The following is a 13,542-nucleotide window of genomic DNA, read 5'->3' as shown; positions in this document are numbered from 1 at the left end:
TGTATGTATGTATATGTTGTATGTATGTGTGCGCACATATATATATATAGAGAGAGAGAGAGAGAGAGGGAATGTGTTTGTGTCTATAGAGACAGATAGAGACAGACAGAAACTTTTTAATTACTCTGATTATAACCCAGAAGTTCTAGAGCTAATTGTGTCTAGTGTACGATCCTGCCCCCAATCTATAAAGAATTTCAGGAGAGGGGAGATGAGCATAAACTGAAATAAAGGAAGGCATTCTCTGTAGAGAAAAACATGAAGGGAGATTTTTAGGGTTGTTTATCAATGTGACCCACTGGAAATTGTCCACTTATGACCTTCTTTATTTTCTAGCCCCCTAGTGCCCCTGAAGACTTGGTGGTCAGCCCTTTGGGTGATGGGAGAGCTGCATGGAAATGAAACAGTGGCAGCCAGGTGTGGGTCAGGTTTCCCCAGGGGACTCTGGAGTTCCTGGCTCTCACCAAAGCCTCATTCTGTTCTTATGGGGGGTGAGCATTTACCCTCTCTGCCAGTGGGCTGAGCCAGGAGCCAGGTCCCTCTGATGCTAGCTAGCCCTGGTACCAGGAGACACTTGTACAAGTAGGCACTGATTCTCCACCAGAACTGTAGGGTTATGTTCTAAGCCACATTGACAAATGATAAGCATATTTTAAAAATTCATGACCGTGTTTCACAGCAGACCCTTTTGCCACTCATTGTTCCCTAAACTTCTCTGGAGGAGCTCAGTTGGTCTCTGAAAAGCCATCTCTCCTCCAAAGGGGATTGGAGATCTTCAGATTCTGGGAATGCATTAGGATTAAATTCTGGCCCCTGTGTCGGGTCCCATAGACTTGTATCAGTGAGTTTTTATGCGTGTAGGACAATGGGAGAAATGTACCAAAATATGTTATCCTGACGGAGGTTTAAGTCTACCTAACCCAGTGTATTGATTAAAGGTGTAATGGTTGCAATTCTGTTGATAGTATATTTTCTGGAATGAGAGATGGAAAGAGTGTAGTAGAAAATTCACAAGCTTTCTCATCTTGGCTCTCTGGTCTCACCTCTTCCTACAACCAACCAGTGGGCCCACAATGCGTATTCTGGAAGCTGAGGGGGAAGTGGGGTAGGGCCGGCAGAGATATCCTTTCCAGAATTCTCTCTCTCTCCCAGGGGACCTCTTGAAGAAACCCTGCGGCAGAGCATTTTCTTGCTCTCCTTATCAAAGAGAAGGATTTCATTTGCTTGTTAATAAATGGGTGCTGTCTAGTAGTTAAATCTGCTTGGGGACTAGGGTGTGAGAGCATGTTTGAGAGTTTCTTGTTGATAAATATCACGTGGAAATGGAGTTCTGCTAGCATAAGCCAACTCCTGAAAAATGGGTCCCTTAATGTTCTCTCAATGAGACCAGCTACATGACAACTAGCCCGGGGAACTAAAATACTGGTGAGAAATTGAAGTCATAGATCTGTCTCAGAGTGTGGCCTCATCAGCTGTGATTGTTAGGTGTTAAGTTGAAGACTCCACAGCCCTCTGGTCTTGCTTGCTGTCTGATGGATGACAGCTCAGGGATCAGCCAGGGCAGGAAAGGCTGGTGGTGGGTGCTGCTGCCACCAGGTGCTAATTTTATATATGTTCCCCTCTGGCATGTGCCGGGGAGGCCTCAGGGAAGAAAAGAAACCCATGAGAGCTAGTGATTGCATCATTCAGGGTCCAGCCAGGGAAATAGGAACCACCTGGGATGTTTCACACAGAGAAGATTTAATGTAGGGAATTGGTTACAAAAATGCAGGAAGGAAGGACTAGAGGAGCAAAAGGGAGAAGGTAGGGTGGTTGTGAAGGAGCATTCCAAGCCAGGTATATCCTTCACAGCATTCAGAAGCACGGGAAGATGGCCCAATAGCTGTTGTTGGAACATTTCCAGTGGTGGGAAGCTTGCTGCCTCAGTGAGGTAGCCAGTTCCATTTCACAGCTGGACATTTCTGCTTATAGGCAAACATTTTATTGAGCTGACACCTGTCTTCAAGAGACTTCTGCCTATAGGTCCTTGTTCTGTACATCATAGGTGATTTCCTCACCGCACCTCTTTACTTTGGCAAGCACTATGTGTTATGTAGACAAGGTGGGCTTTGGATTTTTTTATTAGTCAGGAGTAGGCTTGTCCATGAAAGTTAGGATCCTCTCCCACCTCAAAGAAAAGTGGGAGAGGCAGTTCAGGGTAAGTTTGGGGTCTGCTAATTGAGTCCCCAGGGACCAGTCTCCTCTGGCAGACCCAAAGTATAACCCTCATTCTCATGGTCCAAGATGGAGCTGTCAGCATCACATCTATGTTCCAGCCAGTAGGATGGGTGGAGATGAGTGGAATGCTAGTTCTGTCTTAAGGAAGTGTTCTGGAAGCAGTCATTGGAAACTTCCACTACATTTGATTGGCCAGAACTTGGTCACATGGTAAAAAAATTTAGCTGCAAAGGAGTTTGGGAAATGTATTCTTTGTCTGGACAGCTAAGTGCCCAGTCAAAATTTCTATGACTATGGAAAAGAAGATGACTATGGTACAGCACTCTAACAGCAGAGTCAAGTTTTTGGCTTAACACAAGTCAAGCAATGTGCTAGGTCAGTGCTTCTCACATTTAATGTGATGCGAATCCCCTGGGAAGTTTGTTAAATGCATATGCTGACTTAAAAATCCCATTTGGGCCTGAGATTCTGCACTTCTTTCAGGCTCCCAGCTAATACCACTATTGCTGGTTGAAGGACTGTACAGTCCACAAAGGGCTAAACTCTGGGAATACAGTGTTGAATGAGATGAACAGAGGCTCATTTTGCATCCCACAAGTGGGGGTGAACCCCAGCCTTTTTACTATAAACCTACCTTTGAGGCTACAGTGAGATTAAAAGAGTTGGCTCCTAGGAAGCACATCATGTGGCCTCCAGCCTGCCTTTGGAGAGGCTCCCCCACCTGCCCTCCTGGAGGATAATGATTGGGCCAGATGACATGAGTTGCTCATATCTAGTGTATCAGCCACGGACTCCAGAAACACGAGCAGTAGGGGTTTCTTGAGAGCCTGGAGGGGTCTTCCGTGATTGCAGACAGAGAGGGTCCACTGGGCACTGATGATAGCAGAGAGGAAGCTTCAGGTTGGGCATAGGGCAGTACAGTGGAGAGTGCTTCCTCCTGTGCCAGGGAAGACCAGGGCCTGAAAGCAACAAGACCGCCACTGTGGGCCTGCCCAACTCCCCATCTGCTCGGGGAGAAAAAGGACATGGAGCAGAGGCAGGAATTCAGGCAATTAATCCTTTATTTAAAGAATAATAAACAGCCAGATTTTACATACTGAAAGAGGGAACAAGGTAAAAGGGGTTAAAAACTAAAAAGCAAGGACGGCAGACACCAATTAACACAATGCTAATTGACAATTTCCCCAAGCTTCCATGAAACATGCCAGGCCGATTTCCCCAATTGCTAATTAAATCAAACCGCATACACAATACTAATTTCCCTAACTTAGGGAACTCAGTAGACAAATAAAATGAGAAACTAACTTAAACATTTTGTCAAAGTATGAGAAGAAGGATGAATGAAATCTTAACATGAATAAACTTTGGCTTCATGTAAATTTGTTAAAGTTCTGGCATGTTTAATGAAGTCTTGAAATATCCCAGTATCTCCATTTTACTCACAATTGCATAAATGCACTTCGCTAATCACAAAATAATACACAGCAGTCCTCTTAAACTTACGTTCTCTCCCTCTGGTGAAGGGTACCCAGCGCATCATGGAAGTGACATGTAAATTGCACCATTTAAAAATTATAAAATACCTACTTAATTACAATTAAAAACAAAGGAGTAACTTTTCTTTAAAATAGTCCCTGAGGTTCTTTGAGCTGGAGTCTGGCTTTGTGAAAAAGAGAAGCCAGTCACTTAATCACGTAGTTGAGTAGAGAGGCTGCTAGCCTTGGCTGGCATTCTTGCAGTCTCCCCACCCCCCAGCCCTGCACCACACTTTCTCTGATCTTTCTCAGGGGCCCCATCGCTCCTTCTTCCCTAGCCCCCCACTGCATCCTGCTTTGAAGTGTCCCCTTTACCCTCTAGGCTACATTCAGTGCCCATTAGAAGCATCCACGTTGAAGTATGCCATCACAGAATGGGGATGGATCTTTGAGGTTGTCTATCTAATTCATTCTTTTTATTGTTGAGGAAACGCATACTAAGAGATGTGGATGTACCTAAGGTCTGATAGCTGGCCTGAGATTCCCTGTTTTTTTTTTTTTTAATTATGCAAGAAAGATATGATTATCTGAATAATCACAGCTAATACTTACTTGCACAGTGTTTACTACATGTCAGCCTCTGTTTTAAGGGCTCTGCAGAATCATCCCATTTGATGCTCACCAGTGGTCCTGAGAGGCTGGAATCATCATTTCCCCATTTTACAGATAAAGAAACTGAGGCACTGGAGCATTAAATAGCTTACTTGAGGTCACATCCTTTAGTGACAGAACTAGATTTGATTCCAGGAAGACTGATTCCAGGTCCATGCTCTTAACCACTCTATTAACCTGCTTTTTTGTAGACTGATTAGAAAATACAGATTAAAATAAAGTAGAAAATGAGAAGTTAGCGTCACTTGTAATAATGCCACCGTATATAACCATTATTAGAGTTTTGGACATACTCTGATACAGTTTGTCTTCTTTCTTCTTACATATGAAAAAGAAGTAGAATCAAACATGTTACATGCTCTCAAATGATTCGCTTGATTTTGCTTTTTTCTCTTAAAAATATGCTACAAACAGCTTTCTGTTGCTTAAAATGCACATGTGTGACATGATACTCAGTGGTTGAAATGCATTCCATTGACTGGATGTGCCACAGTTTATTTAACCTGAGTATCATAAGTGGCATTTAGGTGGTTTTCTTCTTTTGTATAGTAGGTGCAGTGGACATCTGTACAGAAACATCTTTATCTTGTTGGCTTTTCCTTCTAGTAATCCCTTCACTGCCAAATACTTGAAAACCCAAAGATCTGAAAGGTGAGAGGGTGGGAGTGGTAAGTAAGGAGGGGGAGACACTCCTGGATACACAGAACTAGGAAGCTGGATTCCCAGCCAGCAATGGAGGAAACCCTGACTTCTAAATCAGATATTCACCTGAAGGCTGTTCTTACGCAGCTCGTTTCTTGGGATCACTAAGGCAAGGGCTAGAGTCCCCCAAAGAGTACACTAGGAGACTCGCTTTTGTGGCTCAGTAAGCTGTTCTTGGAGGGGTAAGTGATTAGCTTTAGACATACACGTGTGTTTTAAAAATTCTTGTTGTTATTATTTTATGGTAATGTCTGCTCAGTGGGGTATACAGGAACTAGGCTGTTGGTGAAATTTGTTTACATGGATCTGCATGTTCCACCCACCAGCCAGAGGGGCAAATAGACATCTCTGCTCAGCCTGGGATGTAGGCATGGGAGACGGCCACGCACAGCTGCAGAGCTGGGTTCTTTGGCCTTTTTGTTTGACTGGCATCCGTAATGCATTTGTCAAGAGGGAGGCTGCTTATCTGTCCTTGTCCCTTCCTGGGACAAAGGCAGACCTGTCACCGTCAGATCAAGGGAACTCTGGAACCGTGTGGAAGGACAGCTGAAAGTCTTTCTCGTTCATTGTGATTTATCATAATCACTGACCCCTCCCCCAGGATGAAATAGGAATGAAATAGTAATGTGATAGGTTAATGCCGATAATTAAAGAGAGTTTAAGACCAGTGTGAGACTGAACTGTGTGTGTGGGTGGTTAAAATGGTTGTTTGATGTGAAAGTCAATGATTGAATTATTCAGAGAGAGTGATTTCCAAATGATAATTTTATACTTTACATAACTGATTTTGATTTATTATAGTGGCACCCAGTTGAGCTGCTTTAGTTCTAAGGGGCTGTCAGCTTTTCCAGCTTTCCCATCCTAAACCCCTGGTTTGGAGCCCAAACACACAAAAACCTGCTCATGTCTGAAATTTGACATTGTTGTTATCTCTCTGGAATGGCTTCTCCCTCTTGTCCCTCATAAGAGTTTATGGCTTGTTTGGCTTAGCAGTTTATAATCTGGCAGAGGAGTGTGTGTGTGTGTGTGTGTGTGTGTGTGTGTGTGTACGTATATGAGTACACACTTGCCTGTGTATATGTATAGTTAATGGCCCAGATAACCTGATCTCTCCTTCCTTCTTGTTGTGGCTTTATGAAAGCTTTGATCTTTTGTCATTTAGTGAGAGGTAGGGCCATGCTGGGAATGGGGTCGTATGGGCAGTTGGAATGAAAACCAGAGAGCAGTGACAAATCACAGTGCTGCTTGGGAACTGAAAGGAGAAAGTGGAAAGTGTCCGGGAGTCCTACTTCAGGATCAACCCAAGAGAAGAATGCACGACTTTGTGCAGGTATGAACTTTTGCCAAATAAATCCATCTGAAAAATTGGGCCTCCAGAGGCTGCTGCTGCTTCTTATCTAAATCTTTTTTGTTGGAAGTGATGCAAACAAATGCACAGACTGTTGATCTTTTCTGGAGCAGCCTGGAATACAAGTGCCATGTGATAGGCAAGCAGGTTACCTACTCTACTCTATTTGCTTGGTTGACATCATTCCCCCCACCCCCACACCCATGCCACTTCAGCCCCCATCCCTCCTTGCTTTTAGAGCAGGGGATTTTCTATTCTTATGGATAAAAGCAGTGGCACAAGAGCCATTCGTTAGTTGACAAACTCTAAGCACTTATATATGGTATAATAATATGGACAAAGCTAACATTCATGGAATGCTTACTTTGTGACAGAAACTGTCTTAAGGACTTTATCTGTATTAACTCATTTGATTCTCCCTGGAGCCCTATGAAGTAGTACTGTTTTTTGCCCCATTTTGTCTATCAGGAGATGACTGATAGTAACTATCTTAACCCTGAGTGTTTAGTGCAGTGTTTTGCTACAGCGTCGAAAATGCCACATTCCATGGTAACTCCTACAGTAAAGGTGGTCTTTGCTTGCCCAGGCTTTTTGGATGGCTGGTTGCAGATCTGTGATCTATGGCCCCAAAATAGGAATAAAACAGCCCCATCCAAAAATATGCTGGAAAATTGTGAGGCAACTAGAGGAGTTTGGGGATGTTGAGGAAAGGGTAGGGTGAGTGGAAAGAAGGAAAAGGAGCTGGGACACCGTTGTGGAGGAAGGGCAGGCGGGGCAGAGGGAATGGAGGCATCTGCAAAGTGCTCTGGAAGCCCAGACCTTTCCCCTTTGTGTTCAGCTCTCAGGTCAGATTGGACAAACTTTTTGTCCAATAGTATTAGTTCATGTTCAGCATGACAGGTCCTGAAGGACCTTTAAGTTCCCTAACCTGTGGAACTTGTCAACTCAACACTGTCCTCCTCCTCTGCTTTGGTCTAATTTTAATAGCAGTGTTAAAAAATGCCTGGACCTGGGATTCAGTTAGCACTAGAAGTGCCCAGTGCTGACTGCTTTATAAACCTGGTGGATGATTTTAGGGAGGGGAGGTTAAATAATTTAGTAGTAATCAAAATACTACTTTTATAGCAAAATAAGTATTAATAAATTATGGAGTAGAAACAAAATTCTAATGAATTCTTAAGATAAAGTGTGGGATCTCTAAGAACTTTTTCCTTTCACTGAGCTAGGCTCTCAGACACCTGGCGGTGTGGATCCACTCTTCTCTGCCCTTTGGGGCATTTCAGGAGAGAAGGGGGAATAGCTTTGCCACTCTTTACTCCCCCCCCCCACCACCCGCTTGCTCAGCAATCCCCTAGGGCTCATGAGATGTGGTTTTAACCAAGCCCTCTTTGTGTATGACTCCAGGAGACTCCCAGCCTCAGAACTTCTGCTGTGCATAATACCCTAATAAACTTAGGGGTGGAATGACTTGCAAAGAAAGACAGGAACCAGGGCGCCTGGGTGGTGCAATTGTTGGGCGTCTGCCTTCGGCTCGGGGGTGATCCCAGCATTCTGGGATCGAGCCCCGCATCAGGCTCCTCTACTGGGAGCCTGCCTCTTCCTCTCCCACTCCCCCTGCTTGCGTTCCCTCTCTCTCTGGCTGTCTCTGTCTAATAAAAAAATAAAATCTTTAAAAAAAAAGAAAGACAGGAACCCTGGAGACCTTGGAGAAAAAAGAATAGAAATGTAGGACTTAAAAGCAGAAAGTTTTGTGTATGATAAAAGACAATATAAATAAATTTATATGACAGATAACCAACTGGGGGAAGAGATTTGCATCATATATAAAGGATTACTATTCTTAATATATGAAGGAGGTTGTACAAAGCAGGAAGTAAAACACAACCCACAGAAAAATGGGCAAAAGTTTGAACAGGTAATTTACAGAAAAACATATGTCAGTGGCAGATAAACATTTGAAAAGATACTGAGCCTCACTAGTTATTAAAGAAATGTTAAACACTAGCATATAATTATTTTTTCACCTAGATTTGCAGAAATGAAAACAATTTGATACTGACAAGCATTCAGGGAAAAGGGCAGACTCAAGTAGTGTCAGTGGGAATGGGTATATTGGTACAGACTTTCTGGTGAGTAGTTTGGCTGGATTCCTTAGAATTTAAAGTGCTCTTATATAGTACCTAAAAATAACAATAGGTTCTTTATTAAGGACATATGTAGAGTGATATTCTTTATAATTGGTTTCTGAAATGGTTGCAATTAAAATATCCAGTAAAAGGGTAAATGGTGAGATACATAATCCCATGCATGTGATGGAAGATTATGCAGCATATTACCTTATTAGGCAGATCTTTATATGCTGGTGTGAGAATGAGCACAAGTATAGGCCAATAGCATGGTCACTCACTTTTTGATTAAAAAAAAAAAAAGATGTGTTTATATAGTTATGTTGTTGAAACATAGGTACAAATCAGAGAGGAGCAATGTACCAAACTCCAAAGAGGGCTCTCTCACCCCCAAAGTGGGTGAGATTAGAGATGGATTTTCTTTCATGTGTTTTGTAGTGTTTTTCAGAGATGAAACAAGCATGAACAAATGCACATCTGTGCACTCATTGGGCCGTCAGTATTTGCCATTTTGTGTTCCTGGTTGGATGTCCAGATGAGTATATTTCTTCCCTTACTGTACTCCTGGAATCCAGGTTCTCAGCCTTGGAGGTGACCTTGGTGTTCATCCAGCCTGTTTTGCAAATGAGTGTGTGAGGCTCTGAGGGACCACATTTCTCCATTTCCTTAGGACGACTCTGGTTTATCTGTCATTCCAGCATCCTGTCTGGTTAGTTTTCCCTTTCTGTCTCAGATGTGTTCTGGTCTGGATTATAAATTACATGGCTCCTCTGCTTAGAGAGGTCAGGTAACAGTTCAAGTTCACAGAGTTGGTGAGAGGTGGAGGCAGGGATTAAACCCAGAGCTCCTGATTTCATTGGATTTGGTGAAAGGCAGTTCTTGCCCTCAGTGAGCTTCTAGTAACTTTGTCAAGAAGAAGTATGATCCCACAAAGGTGGGTAGTTCTCTGGAGAATACTGGGTTTAGAATCAGGCTGGATTTAATTCTTAGTGCTGCCTCTAGTTCCTGGCTGTTCTCTGAGCTCAGTTTCCTTATCTGTAAAATGGTGTTAATAATGCCTGTCTCAGAGGGTTGATGTATTAAGTACAGTGCCACATAAACTTCATTTATGAAAAGAGCAGTCCAGTGTAATTCTAAATAATGTAAAACTCCAAATGTATGGAATTCTCTGATGCAGGAAATGAAATTTTCACTGTGTCCTGACACGGAAGGACACCAGGCACCTTGAACAAACCCATTCTCATTTCATAGATGCTCTTTCCAAATATGTAGGGGAAAGTGTGCTTTAGGGATGTTGGACCATGGAAAAACTTTGAGTTGCTTGTTAGAAGTCAGAGTTGATGGCTAGGTGGTTTGGTTCTCTCAGGTGCATGTTGTAGAGTCAGAGCCTTCTGACTAGAAGGGGACTTGGAAATGATCTTGTGCCCTTGGGGCAGAAATTGCTCTGGCGGCTTTCAGTGGCCAGATCCTATATTATAGTCTTATACTGATCCTGTTGGGGAACAACCACAGGAGGCCTTTTGGTCCTCTCTCTTGTCTCTAGCTTTCCTCCTGCAGGTCTCCTGGCTGTGAAGAGCCCCTGAAAAACCACATCTCTCTTAGAGTACCTACCATCCAGCTGGTTAGGAGCCTGGGTCAGAGGCATTTGGTGGCCAGTTTACACCCTCTGTCTCTAGGTAAATACCTCTCTTGTTTTCTGGTCAACACAGTAAAGGGATTTTGGGTTTTCACTTCTGAACTAGCAAGAAGGGACAAAGGACCTGCATGAAAATAACAGCAAAAACAACACTTTCTTACACTTCAAAATGGCACTTGTTGTTTGCACATTTGATCCTAAAATCTCACTTATTCTTAGCTCAGCAGTGAACAAAATTCAGAAGGGTTTGTAGGTAGGTTTATTTTCCATTCCCCATGTTTTCTTTCCTTACAGGTCGAACATAGCATTTTCTTGGGCGTCTTCCAAAGAAGGTAGAATATTTCAGAACAACAAGGGCATGTTTTAAAGGGCTACATGCTGAACGTGAACTAGTATTATTGGACAAAATTTTTAGACTATTCTGCTCTTATGTTTATCACAACAGTAATTTCTAATATTTTGTGAACATTCACTATGTGCCAGTCACTGCCGAGTGCTGTACAAGTGTGATCTCATTTAATTCTATTAAGAATCTCTGAGTTTGATGCTGTTATTATCTCTGTTATTCAAATGCTGAAACCAGGGCTTAAGGAAATTAACTTGCCCAAAGTTCCCATCTAGAAAATTCCAGAGTATGAAGGCAGATCTCTCTGATGTCAACAACCACGTCTTAACTCTATATTGAATTGCCTCCCATTGTCCCTGTTAACCTACAGTGTGCCAGGCACTGCCCTAGAGAAGAGCACTATTGTTGGCAGGTTTTGACCATGAATTTCTACAGCACACATGAAATATTTTTGCCCATTTCTGAACGACACCTCCTTTTCTTTTTTTCTTTTTTTTTTTTTTTAAGAAGAAGAAAGTCCCAAATACCTGCTGGTTGCCATATCTTACAGTTTATGTGGTCAACATTTCATTACATTAGCGTTCATTTTCACTAAAAAAGTAATCACATTACTGTCTTTCATGTCACATTAGTGAAAACGGATACCAGTATGATACATATTAATAGAATATGATGGGAAATTGCTAATACAATTAGGCTTTCACATTTTATTAGTTCTGGAGTGACACCATATGCTGAACAACAGCTCACTTTAGCAGTGATGAGGAACAAGGTGGAAAGTGGTAGATGCCTTTCTATCCTGTACAGAGAGAGGAAGCTCCCAGGGGGCCCCTGTGCATTTATAGGGTCCCATGCTCAGTTTCTGAGCCCCACTTCCTGTTCCTTCCTGTAACATGAGCACCTTTTGGATTTGGGCTAGGAGAGGAGTTCCTCCTTCACAGCCAGGCTGTGTTGCCTGAATTGTGGTCATTAAAGTATCATGTGACATGATACTACCTGGGTGGCCCCCGATCAGATAGAATTAATATTTTATTATCCCTTCTGTGGTGGGTGCTGGTGAAGAGGGGGAACACAGGCAGGGGAATGTCCCCAGGGCCCTTTCCAACACTCAGCAGTAGCTTTTTTATCGTTCTCTGCCTTTGGCTGGTGGCCTTAGGGGGAGCATTTGGTTGCTTTGTCCTCTCAGAGGTCCCCTGACTTTCCATCCTTCTCTTCCTGCCCACCCCCCGCTTTTCTCTATTCACCCAAGTGATGGGAGGAAATCTCTTGACCGTGTCACTGGTGGACATTGTTTGAGGGACATCTGGAGTTCATACTCAGTCCTGGTTAATTGTCTCCAGTCACATTGGAGACTACTCCTATGACTTTGTCTCCTCATGTGTCCTACTTGAAACACTGTCCAAATCCAATTTGTGTCTTCAGGCCCACTTCAAATTCTGTTTTCCCCATGAAGCCATCCCTGTATACCCCCGGCCGATGTTAGGCCTGAATTGAACATACACTGTATATCTGCTTGTATATTCTCATATGACTTTGCTAACAAGTTACAGTAGCCACTTCCTGGCATTGTTCAAAAGAAAAAAATTTGACTTCAAACTGAGAGTGAAACACATAAAACCTTGTAAAGTTAATGTTAGACTTGAAAGGACATGAGGGCCACTGTGGAATCCTCAGGGTATGGGGTTGGTAAGTAGCAACCAGGACTCAGAGAGGGGCAGGGCCCTTGCTTTCTTTTCTCTTCAGCTTCTTTCTTGGCATTTTTATTTTATTTGCTGTTCCCTGGAACAAGATCCAGAACTTGGGACCTTGGACGGAAAGCCTGTGGTGTGATAATTGGGAAGAACTGTGGCAATTAAGGAAGATGCCTATTGCCTTGACAGAAGATTCACTTTGAGGTTAGGGTAAGTAGAGGAAAGGTGGGATAAAGGTAACATGGCTTTTAAGTAATAGGTAATTTACTTTGGAAAAAGCTACACACTGTGGAAAAAATAAAAAGCAACCTCATGGCCTCAGAATTGCCAGGCAATCTAAATCAGTATGGCAGCAAGGACTTTATTCGCCAACTCTTTTGTGCTCCTCTGTAGGAAGGGCGCCATGGGAAGCTCTGGAGAGGATAGGGCAAGGCAGCAGACTGAGAACTTGCCCTCCAGAAGCTTATGAAGCTCCATGGGCCTAGGAGCAAGGTCTCTGGTCTGCAGATTGGGAAACCCGAGCATATACTTTGGATTTCTCACTTGAAGAACTGAAAGATGCTGCATTAGGTGAAATGTGAGGCCACATCCTACTCTCAAATTTTGTAATTCTCTTGAAGAGTACACATCCCAGGTGCCACATGAGAGCCTGAGCATCAGACTGGGTGTACTAGTGTGGGGAGGTGGGTGTGGATGCGGGGGAGCACCCAGTAGGATCAAGATTGCTGGAGCAGGAGCGCTGGGGAGTGCTCTCAGAGCAGGAGAAGCACTAGCAAATGTGGGATATGGGGGATTGTGAATAAGAGGGTTTCTGTAGGGAGGCTGAATTGCAAGGCTGGAGCCAGACAGTTGGCAGCATGGGACTGCAGCCTAGAAGGGGGGACTTGACCCTGTAGGTATAAGGAAGCCAGTGAAGGCAGATTCTGTTTTTTGCTGGAGCTTGCCTCTCCGATGGCTCATGAAGGGCTCCCAGGAAAGCAGCCAGTTCTGTCCAGTTATTGTGCAGGCCCTGGAGTGCTGGCAGATGATTCTGTCATCAAAACTGGGGGTCCTGTGGGAGGTGGGTATGAAGGAAGCCAGCCTGGGGTGGGGAGATGTTGGATGGCTAGGTTTGCTTATCAGTTTTCAAAGTGAAGGGAAGGCTGAGGATGTATCAGGGGCCTATTTTAAAATTCATTTCCAGTCTGCCTCTTAAAGGGTGAGAGGCTTTCAAAGTAAAGCAGATAAAGTCCCCAGTCAGCATGGCTTAGTCAGTTCTCCCTCTCCCATCCAGGTGGCTCTGTGGGCTTTCTCTTTCTTGCCTTTTAAGAACACACGGATACACAGAGA

At 43.5% G+C, this 13,542-nt stretch overlaps 1 protein-coding gene across 2 annotated transcripts in view; it reads left to right on the top strand.

Annotated features, from left to right (window-relative positions):
• The window catches only part of LOC117801975, a 222,874-nt gene that overhangs the window by 125,265 nt on the left and 84,067 nt on the right, over positions 1–13,542 (top strand). Inside the window, exon 1 of one of the 2 annotated variants that reach the window (XR_004624907.1) lies at positions 12,340–12,423. The exons of the other annotated variant lie outside the window; for it this stretch is intronic. The gene's annotated coding sequence lies outside the window, so the exon portion shown is untranslated. Of the gene's footprint in view, positions 1–12,339; positions 12,424–13,542 lie in introns of those variants that run through there. 2 annotated transcript variants of the gene reach the window in all.

This window comes from Ailuropoda melanoleuca, chromosome 4, assembly GCF_002007445.2.
Source record: "Ailuropoda melanoleuca isolate Jingjing chromosome 4, ASM200744v2, whole genome shotgun sequence".
NCBI lineage: Eukaryota > Metazoa > Chordata > Mammalia > Carnivora > Ursidae > Ailuropoda > Ailuropoda melanoleuca.
The sequence above is the reverse complement of the archived record's forward strand: the minus strand, read 5'-3'. Positions and strand labels throughout refer to the sequence as shown.